Raw genomic sequence first — 12,086 nt, 5'->3', positions numbered from 1 at the left:
TCTGGTCATTTGCTCCAGAAACTAAGGTAAATTATACTTGGTTAAATCCTGTATAAATAAACTCAGGCTTGGGCCCAAGTCTGAAAAATCTTTATTCAATATATTTTTAAGCTAAAATGCTAGTAAATGTCGCTAATGTGTTAGATTGAAATGTCACCTGTTCTATTATTACCATCACCGTTTTCTATCAGGTTGTGTTGACTTTCATATCTCAGCAGCAATGCAGATGACATTCTCTTTTGTCTCCAAGGCAAGAGAAAATAAGAGATAGAAACAAAACAGACAAAAGCATATTCCTTGCATGGGACAGGGTAAAGAACCAACCAGAAAATACATATTTTTAAAATGAATGTTTACATTTGATTGGAAAAGACTGACCTTTATTGCATGGGCATGTATTTTTCCTAATCTGCAAGAAAGCAGAACAGTGACTTGTGATAGAAAGAAGATATAATGTGTCAGAGAATTTACATATAATCTGCATTTTTTCCCTATTTGTTGTTTGTTTTTCTTGCTCCTGTTTTGCAACCTGTGGTTCACTTCATTTCACCTTTCTGCATTCTGTCTGATGAGACAGAATTTGAGTTACTTAGTCATTTTCAGGTAATCTACTACTTCATCACATCAGAGATATTTCATGGAAGAAACTTGTATGTAGTAAAGCATTAAACAGTTGCTGATGGTTTGGGGAGATAAAGGAGAACACGAGATCCAGTTCTTATTTCTTCAGTAGTCTAACCCTATTTCTTGTAGCAAAGTGAATAGTTTAACATTAAGTTGCATGTATTCATTTATTCTAATACTAAATAAGTGTTATTAGAAATTAAAATTAATATATCAAAGTAATCATCTAAACGTGTAAATGCCCATTTTGTGCACATACATACATCTATGTACAAAAGAGTGCAAATCTGTGTTCTTTTTTCAAGCAAGTTAAAGCAACATGCACCAGAAACCCTTTCTTGGTGAAACAGAAATCACAAACTGAAAGATAAAATTTCTTTTACTAAAAAAACCAAAACCAAACCAAAATACCCAAATCTTTCTACCCAAAAGGCCTTGGCACTTTTTCCAGCTTACTTTTGAAAGATGAAGAGCTGGACAAATTACTTCAACAGTGTCTTTGAGGTAAGAACTGCAGTTCTTCATCTTCACTCACAGATGACTCCTGTGCTCCCTTCAGTCTATATCCATCTGTAGTTCCTTTATACTGGTATTGTAAGCTCTACTGGGACATGAAGTAGGTTTTCTTCTCTGGTTGAAGTATATTCCCCACAGTGGACTTCTTGTCTATTACTAGAGCTGTTTTGCACCCAGTAAAATATTCTGCTGTGATACAGGGCAAAGACACGCTTTTCCTCATTTACCCAACACCACCCGGTACCAGTAGTTTACTCCTCAAACCTATGGAAGCAAAGACATTTCTGGAGTAGCCTTCACTTAAGTGAAGATTAGAAGACAGATAAAGACAGATAGATGACAATGACAGTTCTGAGACCAACAGGTTCACCCATCTGAAGGAACAGATCTCAGCTTGTGGTGATGACTTAGAAGGGCAGATATGCTCCCTCAAAAGTATGTAAAAGTATAAGGAAGTTCCTAGTCGATTGTGTAATTTGCAGGGTATCATCAGAGTTCTTACAAACCCAGGAGAAAGCAACTGAATTTCAATGATAAGATTAAATATAAAGACATTACAATAAAGAACAGACATGATCAGCTCATTGAAGCATTTATCCTGAAAGAAGTCTACAAGCCCATATGAGCATTAAATCTCAAGAGACTTATTAATGATGTCTTTTCCTTTGATATTTTAGCCTAATTAGTTGTGTATTTTTCAGGCTGTGCAGGCCACCATTATGCTCCATGGGCTTCATGTTCTGAGACTTCCTGCTTGAAAAAGTAAAAAACATCTTCATGTGATTAAACATATCGTGAGCAATCAGCCTAAGATAGCAGCTCCCTTGCATTTAATCTCTCAAAAATATTACAAAGGTGCAGTCTGATTGCTGTTAAAATAAATGGAGGGAAATGTCATTCCTCCATTATTTTTTTAAGCAGCTGAAACAGTTTTCAGCCTTGTTCACCAGTGACCCTGAAACCAGGGAACCCGATGCAATCAAAACTGTGCAATTGGGAATGCATGATTAAAAAGAGGCAAAACAGTAGATGATGGCGAGAAGGACGGAAAGTGCCGATAGGGACAGCCTTAGTTCACCCTCGGGAATACTGAACAATAACATGGTAGAGAAAATGGATTGATTTTTGAATTTAACAGTGGATGCCACAGAGTAGCAAAGAGCCATTAAGACGATTAAGGGATTGGAGCATCTGTCACAGAAGGTAAGGCTGAGACAGGTGGCACTGCTCAGCATGGAGAAAAAGAGGTTTGTGGATATATGTCTGATGGAGGAAGAAGAGAAGATGGAGCCAGACTCTTTTCAGTGTTGCCCAGTGAGAGCATAAGGAGCAATGAGCACAAACTAATACAGGAAATTCCACTTAAACATAAGAAAACACTTCCCACTGTGAGAATACTCACAGACTGAAACAGGACACCCAGAGAGGCTGTGGAGTCTTCATTCTTGGAGACATTAAAACTCCAACTGAGCATGTCCCTGGACAGCCTGTTCTAGCTGCTCCTGCTCTGAGCAGAGGTTGGACTGGATGGTCTCCAGAAGTGCCTTCTCACATCAGACCATCCTGGGATTCTCCGAGCTGACTCATTTGCTTAAAACAAATTAGTTTTGCAGGATCGGTTGGTCAATGATGTAAGTTCGTCAATTTTCCTACAGCTACATCTGCGTGAGTTGCTGTATAAGCATGGAAACAAGTCATTAAATCTTACAGCTACCACACAAGTTTTTTTCTGATCCATCTTTTGGGAACATCACTGTGGCAAAGTTACCAAATGATTGACAAAAACAAGGTAGGCTTTGTTTGTTTTCAAATGATGCTTCCTAGAAGTTGTAGCTAGCCTGATTCTGACCCCTATTTATTTTAGACCAATTTCAAATTTAGTAGTTTTCTAATAAAAACGTATTCTTCATTTATAAAAATAGGTTTTAGAAAACATAATTATCGTTTGAAAATAATTCTGGCAGATCATTTTTAGCCTACCCTTCGTATATTTTTCTGCTTTCTGCACTGTACTTATGTATTGTCTCTCATTTTATAGGATAAATTCTGAAACAAACTTTCCTCAGTGGATCTTCTTCCAATGTCTAGCATGAAGACCCCAGTACTCCTGCCCGCTTTCAGAAAGGAAATGTTTAAAAGGTAAGTTTTTCCAAAATACCAACATTTACTTGCCAGAAATTTTGTAAATAAGTAGTTTTACCTTCCCTAGCTGCTGCCCTGTTGTTTATCCTTGTGTGTTTAGTGCAGGTTCTACTGCATATAAATCTAAGTATTTATTTTTAATGTCTTATTAAGAAAAGCCATACAATTTTATTTGTGGAAGTCCTTAGAAACAGGACCATGTCTTCATTCTTCTAATTCATGGGAGAGAAGAAACAGCTCTTATTGTTCCTAAAGTTCCCAGTCTGGGAGGAGGCAAAGGCTTCTTCAGAAACTTTCTTTTGTGATTTTCTTTGCTAGCCTGCCCTCCATATCCTTTTCTGGTTTTCCTGCAACACTTTTCCTTCTCCTACTACATGAATATAATCTGCCATCAGGGCAATGGGAGGTCACCTTACCCCCGCTCTCTTACAAAACTCCAGATGAACTGGCTGAAGACAAAATTATAGTAGAGTCAACCATTTTCATCATAGTCCTTGCAGGCATGTGTCATTAATTCTTGTTCACAGCCATACAGACACAACAGGAATGGGGCAGATAGTGAAGCAGAGACTGAGAGCTATGATTATTGTCATCTTACAGTATGATCAGTACATGTACACTATTTCCACAGTAATCTTGAGTAAAACACATAGCTTATCTTTATTGGTACCTGAGGGGATAGGTGAGTAGGGAAAAAGAAACAAAAAGTACAGTTAAAAAAGAAAAGTACAGTTAAAATATAGTTAATGCATGAAGTAGATTGCATGAGAGGGATGTAGACATAAAAAACATATTTAACAATCGCAGTGCTTAAATTTCACCTAATAAACTGGCTTATTTTAAAAGTACTATTTTTTTTTCTGGATTCAGCATAGTCTGCCTTTGCTTCTGGGGCTCTGCAATGATCTATTGAGAAACACCCATAACACATGCGAGATGATATACTAAAAACTAACAACTTGATGTTTATATGGCTTATCTGTTCAGATGTCCATGAAGTCACAGCAACCTGGTGTGAAATTCAACCTTATTTATCAGTCCTTTTTAAGTCCATTTTTTACTTGACTGGCTGATACATTTTTGTTAGGATCTCTGAAGATGGATGAATTTTGTTCACAATGACTAAAAATCATCAAGGCTATGAAATTTCCATGTGTACTTTGCCAATGCAAGGCAAGCATTACAGTGAAATTATCTTTGGGATTTTCAATCCTGTTAGCAGAATGTAATAGGAACACCCGATCAATTTTACTTTACTACATATCTACAAAAGCAGCAACATTGTCATCAATTTGAGAGAGTACTAAATTAGACCACCTGCTATCTGAGACATCCTGAGTACCAGAGAAAATTAAATACTGTATTTGTATGTGAATCAATACTTAAAACATCACTGTCATTGGCAGTAAGTGCTAACGAGTGTGAATTAGAAAACTGATGGCCAAAGGTAGCTGAGTACTTGAGGTTAGGACATGCTATCAGTTCTATCTCTGAAATGTACAGCACACTTAAATCAGACTTAAAGGTCCCTTAAGGGACAGCAGAGAAGAGCTCATTAGCATGAACTATCCATTTCCAATTGGCTTTCTGCAGCAAGCAGCCATGGTTGTGAATATCAATATCATCAAGTGTGCTTACATTTGTATTACACCGTTAGGTAGCAGAGTGAGCTCTGCAGAGTTTCATGAATCACATCTGATGGAATGAGCTCTATGAACATGAAGAGCTGTATGTTTGTGAGGAGCAGCATGAACGAAGAAGCAGGAGCCTAGATAACTCCTGCTGCTTTCATAGCTGTAGTGGAGTCCAGACACTTGTTTCTTATATTTGTTTGAATGATTTTCTTTATACTGGAAAAATACTGTACTTGGAGATTTTAATGTGCCAAGAAAGAAGCAAACTGAGGAACCAGGAGAGCAGAATTAGTATCTGTATACTATTATTTCATCCTCTAGAAGATCTATGCTTGGCTGACATCTACAGGATTTAAATAGTGTAGATTTCAATCTTTGGTAAAAAATTAAAATAGATGGATTTGTGTCCTGGCACAAGGGCATATGCTCTGCATTTGATCCATTGTCCTCAATCAAGACGATGATGGACATGAATCCTAATGACCCACAGGAAATAAGATCAGTGCTGCTAAGTGATTATGAAGTTTATTTGGATGGAATGCAAGGTTTGCACTTTTAAGTAACAACAGCTTTGACACTAAGGCTCGGTTAGCAAAAACTATGAAAGGTGCTTGAATATAGTAGGTATGAGGACCTGATTTTGTTTTTATTTGCAGAATAATGACTAACTTGTGGCTCTTGGAGCACATATGGCTCACAAATAGATGAATTGTGGCTCCCAAATGTTGCCTATGAATTTTCCAGAAGTTCACTCATCCTTCAGTTATGTGTTAAAGAATATTAATCATTTTAATTTGAAACATAACCAATCTAACCTTTTAGAGTTAGTTGCTTAGCAGTATGCCATAAAAATGAACTATGAATGAAGCTTCTTGAAACTGCAAAGAAGCTTGAAATAGCAGAACTTACTTAGCATAAGTGGCAAGATTTGCCACAAGCTGCAAACTTTCACCTAGAAAAGCTGAACTTCTCTTGAACTGGTGCTTAATTACATGAAAGGAGGCCCTGAGACCAAGTGCAAACTGGAAGATAGGGAGTCTACGCTGTCAACAGAAGCTGCAACCCATCCAGATAAGAACAGCTAATGCATGGAAAGCAGAAAAACAATCTAACAAAGAACAAGAAGACCCCAGACCAATTATTATCATTGGGCCAAGAGATGCATGTACAATACATGAAGAGTGGGTGCACAGACCGTCAGGTATAAATGCCCAGGGAGTTCTTTGTCCTGGGTCCCTCTCCTAAGGCAGCCAGCTCAAGGGTTTTTTTTTCCGTTGTACCATCCAAATAAATTAATTATTTTTCTGGGCTGTGACATCTGAGGCTCTGTTACAGGAAATCTAGGACAAATAAATTTCTTTAACATATGTGGATATATATCCAGTGGTTTTTAGCTATATCAAGCGTGCAGTCTGCAGCATCAAGATTATTGGACAACTTTGCATTAGCTAAGTACTTTGGCCTTATAATTTTGGTGACGCAGTCTCCCATATAGTAGCCATTTAGCATGAGTCCAAAGAAACTGTAAAAAATGTCAGTTTTCATTAAGAATTATATGCAATACACAGTTCTGTGGCTGATAACAGTTTTTACATCTGCCTGTGATAGTTTTCAATGGACTGGAATTTGTAGGTGATAGAATCAGCTTACACATAGATTTCACTTGAACGCCCTTGAAATGGCAGAAGAATTCTGTTCAGCCATGCAGAAGTTTTAAGACCAATGACCTAAACTACATGTAAATTATTCATCCAATGAAAATATAATTTAGTTTCGATTGCTAATCTCTCTATAGAAAATAAAGAGGCTAATCTCTGGAATCAGAGCAGATGACAGAGGTGAGCTGGACCTCAAACCTGATTGTTATGTTCCTTGCTTTTAATAATTTTTGTTTTCCAGTAAAACAAATTTGTTAAAAAGGCATTGGACATTCAGGAACCCCGCTGTTTGGCTAGAGTGTCTTACAATAACATAAGGGTTTGCACAAAGATGATCTTTTCTTCAAGAAACCAGTGTAACATACATGCACTGGTAAGAATAGTTCAGTAGCAAGCCTTTGACTGTATCACCACACTTATTTCATATGATAAATACATTTTTATTACGAACAGGGCTATGGATTATGCCTAGTACTAGTAGTTCTTCATGGAGATGTGTTTTGTGCTGCATTTCAAAGTGGGCATAGTTACTGGTAACTCTAGACCGAAGAAGGTGGATGCTTCTATCTCACAGAGCTATTCAAAATACATGCTCCTAATCTAACTTTCTTGCAAATAAGGTGAATTTTTAAAATAACTGATTTGGAGCTTTAGGGACCAGGCAATTTGATCAAAGTTTTGTTTTCATTTATGGTTGTCCCCTCCCTGATTACCCCAAAGTATAACTTTGTGAAAGAGCATCAATTTTATGTCTGATCCAACTACTTTCATGCAAGTACCAGTTTAATGATGAGAATAACATTTTACTGATCTGGGCAAGATGTTAAAACCTTGTTACAGCTGTAACAGCATTTCAGACAGAAAAAGTGGAAGGTCTTTATTTATTTCTATACACTTAACCACGACCTCAGTTCAAGAAAGCACCTCTATGTGACAGAAAACAAGGATGTGTTCAACATTAGCCATGTTCTTGAAATCATACTAACCAGAGCCTTCCAACAGAAGAGGCTAATTGCTTCATTTTCAGAAGTTGCAGGGAGTGGAAATTTCTGCACTTTCGTCATTTTTGTTTAATTCAAGCTATCATTGGTACCGTGAGTTCAAATATTTGACTTTCATCTTTTAACACCAAAGAATGTCTATTGTGCCTAATAAGAACTGAAATGGTTCTTTAACATCTGCGCACCACAGCTGATAGCAGGGGTTTTATATTGCCTATTGTACCAGAACAAGTAACCTCATCAGCGATCTACAGCAATTATATATTGTTTAATTTTCATCCAAAAAAAAGTGAAAAGTAAAACTATATTTGATAATAACTATACCTGGAAGATATTGTGTAAAGTGGCTTAATTCAACCTGTCATTATAGCAGCTAAGATATAATGAAATGGGGGGAGGAGGTGTGAAATTGAATTTGCCAATTTTTGTTACGTGCAGCTTAATTATAATTGATTTAGTGCTAATGCTATATATCTCATGCAGAAGGCTTACTGGGTAAAGAATTTCTTAAAATTCACCAAAGCTCTTTTTATCCTCCAGTTTTATATTGAAACATATAGTATATGTTTCAATGTAGATCTTAGATTATTATAGCTGTACCATGAGTATTGTCCAAGTACCACATGAAATGTTGTATTATGTCTACAGATTTCCCTTCCTCCCTTTCTTCATCAGATCTGACTGTCAAAACTGGCCAAGTAATTGGAACAATTAAGGTGCCCCTGAGATATAATTATCTCTTATAATTTCTCTATATGTTTAAAAAAAATGATGACTGGCTCACAAAAACAGGTTCCCTACAGTACAGTGAGAAATATGATACTGGAAATGAACAAATCAGCTTTAATCTCTTGCACTTAAATAGTCCCTAAAATAATTTAAGCCCAAACTCTTCCTTCTCTGCCAGTAATTTACACCACAAAGCAACACTTTAGGTATATGTAGACAAATAAATGAGGATCATCTCTGTTCAAAGTATCCTTTGGTGTATTAGGATCCCGGTAATGAGTCCCAGTTGCTAGTGTGAAGAAGATAAATTTGACAGCTGTTTTCCCATGCCCCTCTGACTCACTATTCATCTAGCTAAGTACATAGGCAGTCCTCTGAGCACCTCTCTGACCTCACAGCTCCTGCATGGCTGAGCAGCCTTATTCCCACTTTCATAAAGGAAGAACTGATTTAGACAAACAGATTGTCTGATTCTTGTTATTTGGGCACTTCATGGGTGAGAGGCTGGATGTTTAGCCCTTCCATAAAACTGCTGGACCAGTACCACTTACAAGACCATGTGGACAGGACTGTGCCTTCCCCTTTTTCACCTGGAAAATGTGCGTACCTGGGCCTGTTGAGTGAGGCTGAAGACCAATTTATTCTATCAGCAGAAAAGACAAAAGCAGTCTCTTGACAGCAGAAGAAAACATGCTTCAGATACTAAAGAAGAGTTATGTCCAGGTTCAACCAGCCTGAATTATACCAAAGACTTTGTTCCTCATGCCTCTTGGATACATAGGTCTAAAATCATTTGATTGAAACCATGAGGCCCAAACTGGCTAATGTGAGACTTTATCATCTCTACCAGCCCTTAAGCACCTGAAGGGCCAAGAGTTCGCCCTCATTTTCTGTGGGAACTTTGGCCTTGAAACTCCTTGTAACGACCTACATACATCTACTCACTTCCAGACAGCTTCAGGGATTTTTGAAGTTTGGTTGTGGAAGAAAGAAAAGAATGTGCTTGATGTTCATATTTTCATTTTGTCTGTGCACTTTCCTGGTTGCTTCTGATTCGCTTGCTGACTCTGGATTGAACTGGCTGCAAATATAAAAGGGAAAATAAATGCAGCGGACTACATTGGCAGGCATGGCTGAGAATGTGAAAGAGGGTTGCTTGTGTAGTCAGTGCAGCTCAGATTCTCCAAACTTTGCTTGTTATTGTCCCTACGTTAAATGTGTGTTATACAATTTATAGCTGATTTCACCATTTGCTTACCCAGATTAAACATTAAAATATTCAAGGAGGAGCTGAGATGTGTTTACTTCCTCTGGAGAAGCCATTCCCCTAGTTCCCATTTGTTCATCGTATTTATCTTGCTCTGAGACTATCCCAGCACTCTTATCACTCTGTCACCATCAGCTCCCCTTGGGCAAATTTGACCCATTATACTGGTAGTACAGTGACATTTAAATAGTAAAAAATACATTAAGCTGCATCAGAGGACTGTGCTCATCTTCGTATAAAATATTAACTTTCCATTTGCCTGTGGGAAATGAAATACCTTAGAGAAATGTCTTGGGTCTTATAGAAAAATAGCAGGAAAAGAAGCCAAAATTATATTTCCCCTGAGAAACGCTCAAAACTGCTGAAAGAAGTGTCCCCCAATGGCCAACTGCACAGGATTTGTATAGCTACATGCAAAAAATGACAGTGAGGTACGTGACCTGTTCACCACAACTGTTTTGGTTTATTTCATATTGTGTTACTGAGGTTTTGTGAGGAATATTATACAGAAGGTTTTCTAAAGACTTCCTTACTAACTGGCTCTTGTCAGAGGTGATATCAGTCAGTACAAGATGGTCAAATCTGGTGGCAGAGCAGGGATTTTGAGATGTTTATAGTTCCATTTTTAAAACATACATATATAAAGAACTTTATATTAGTATGGACAGGATTTGTTCTATTCCAGTTTTCATTCCCTGAGCTGAGGCTGAAATAGAAACTGCGGTCAGTTCTCCTGGTTTGAAATAAATAAATGGCAGTTTGAAGAGTCCTGAGAGTTCATGGAGATGTGGATAGAGAAAAGGCAAAGGCAAGAACTGGTGCTACACCCAACTGCAGGACTGATGGAAACCCACAGCATCCCTTCCTCTATTGTTTCTCAGTTCTTTTGCTCCTCACAATTACAAAAAAAATTTTAGAACTTATTATAAAAAAAATATATATTCCTTCCTTGTGTTTTTATGTGAACTCTCTTATTTTTAGTCTTTACAAGTGGTTTACAAAATATACAAGTAATTTTGGTGAAAATAAAATAAAAATATATGTTTTCCATTTATTTTCAGTTTTATCACCTTTACCTTCTCTCTTCTGATTTATCTCTGGGAAAGGAATGGGCGCAAAGCAGGTAATGATATATATTTTAAAGGCTTATTTTCAAACAGTTTTAATGAAAACATCAGTTTAGCAAGAAGTTGAGCTTTCAAGTGATCTTTTAAAATACTGAAATATAAAATGTCTTAAAAAACTGTTTGGATATGTGTGTTAGTAACATGGTAGTCATAGTGGTAGCACCCAAGCCTATTGTTTTTGCTAAATATCTAAAATTCCCATCAGTTCAGTAAAACACATTTTAAATGTCACATTTCTGTTTAGATCTTGAGATACTTAAAACATTAGGATATATATTGAGTGGCAGGAATGAAAAGATAAAATTACCTTACTGCTATCTGTCTTGAACTGAAAGCATTTCCTTAGAACTACCCTGGTAATTATCTTCAGTAATTGCAAGGCTTCTAGATACTTGCTGTATTATCTAAAATCCTGGGTCATTTTTCTGTAATTTTGATCAGCATGATTTTCACTCTGACATGGTTTTTACATTCCAAGTATTACATGCTCAGTGTTGCAAAGCAAAAAAGGTAGCACATTGTATTATCTGAGTGCTATCAAAATGTATAATGAAAAAGTCATGTGTTAACAAATTGTATCTTACAAATACATTTTTTAAAGCCAAACTCTGGGCTTCAATGCCCCACAAATAATGCATTACAGATTCTCACTCGGCCTTAACTTGTGTTTGGGATTTAGAACGACAAGAACGTTGATAATAAACTGATATTTTGGTTGCTGCTAAGTAATCTTTATAACAAGACAAGGACTTTTCAGTCAGAAGGCTGAGAGTGCACAAGAAGTTGGGAGGGGGCACAACCAGGACTGCTGACCCAGACTGGCCAAAGGACTATTCTATACCAAATGATGTCATGCTCAGTATATAAGCTTGGAAAGTTGGCTGGGAGGTTGGCAACCACTGCTCAGGGATGGGATGGGCACTGGTCAGCAGTTGGTGAACAATTGCATTGTGCATCACTTGTTTTGTATGCTGTTGTCATTATTATTGTCATTATTATTCTTTCTTCCTTTGCTATCCTATTAAACTTTGTCTCAACCCCTGAGTTTTCTCACTTTTTACTTTGTCAATTCTCTCCCCCATCCTGGTGTAGGGGGAGTGAGGGAGCGGCTGTGTGGTGCTTAGTTCCCAGATGGGGTGAAACCAGGACAAGCCTGTGGGTGATAAACATATTCCTTGAAATCATCTCAAACAGAATGTAGCCACAAGGTAAAATTCTTCCAAGAGCAAAAATTCGTCATGCACAGTTACTTCCTGACATACAAAATAGCTAGCTCAGAGTTTGTATCATCATTAAGTAAATGGGAACTAACAAAAAGTCCTTTTTTCTTTATTTGTCCTCATTATTGCAGAATATGTTTTGACAATGTTTCCTGAGTTAATTTAGAC

At 37.2% G+C, this 12,086-nt stretch overlaps 1 long non-coding RNA gene across 1 annotated transcript; it reads left to right on the top strand.

Annotated features, from left to right (window-relative positions):
• Positions 1-3,193: 3,193 nt before the first annotated feature.
• LOC139828813 (uncharacterized) lies at positions 3,194-11,901 on the top strand. The gene is made up of 3 exons (XR_011740799.1): positions 3,194-3,279; positions 10,633-10,694; positions 11,791-11,901. It is a non-coding gene; the product is annotated as an uncharacterized lncRNA (long non-coding RNA).
• The last annotated feature ends 185 nt before the right edge of the window (positions 11,902-12,086 follow it).

This window comes from Patagioenas fasciata, chromosome 11, assembly GCF_037038585.1.
Source record: "Patagioenas fasciata isolate bPatFas1 chromosome 11, bPatFas1.hap1, whole genome shotgun sequence".
NCBI classification, from domain to species: Eukaryota; Metazoa; Chordata; class Aves; order Columbiformes; family Columbidae; genus Patagioenas; species Patagioenas fasciata.
Note: the sequence above shows the minus strand (reverse complement) of the source record. Positions and strands in the feature narration are given on the sequence as shown.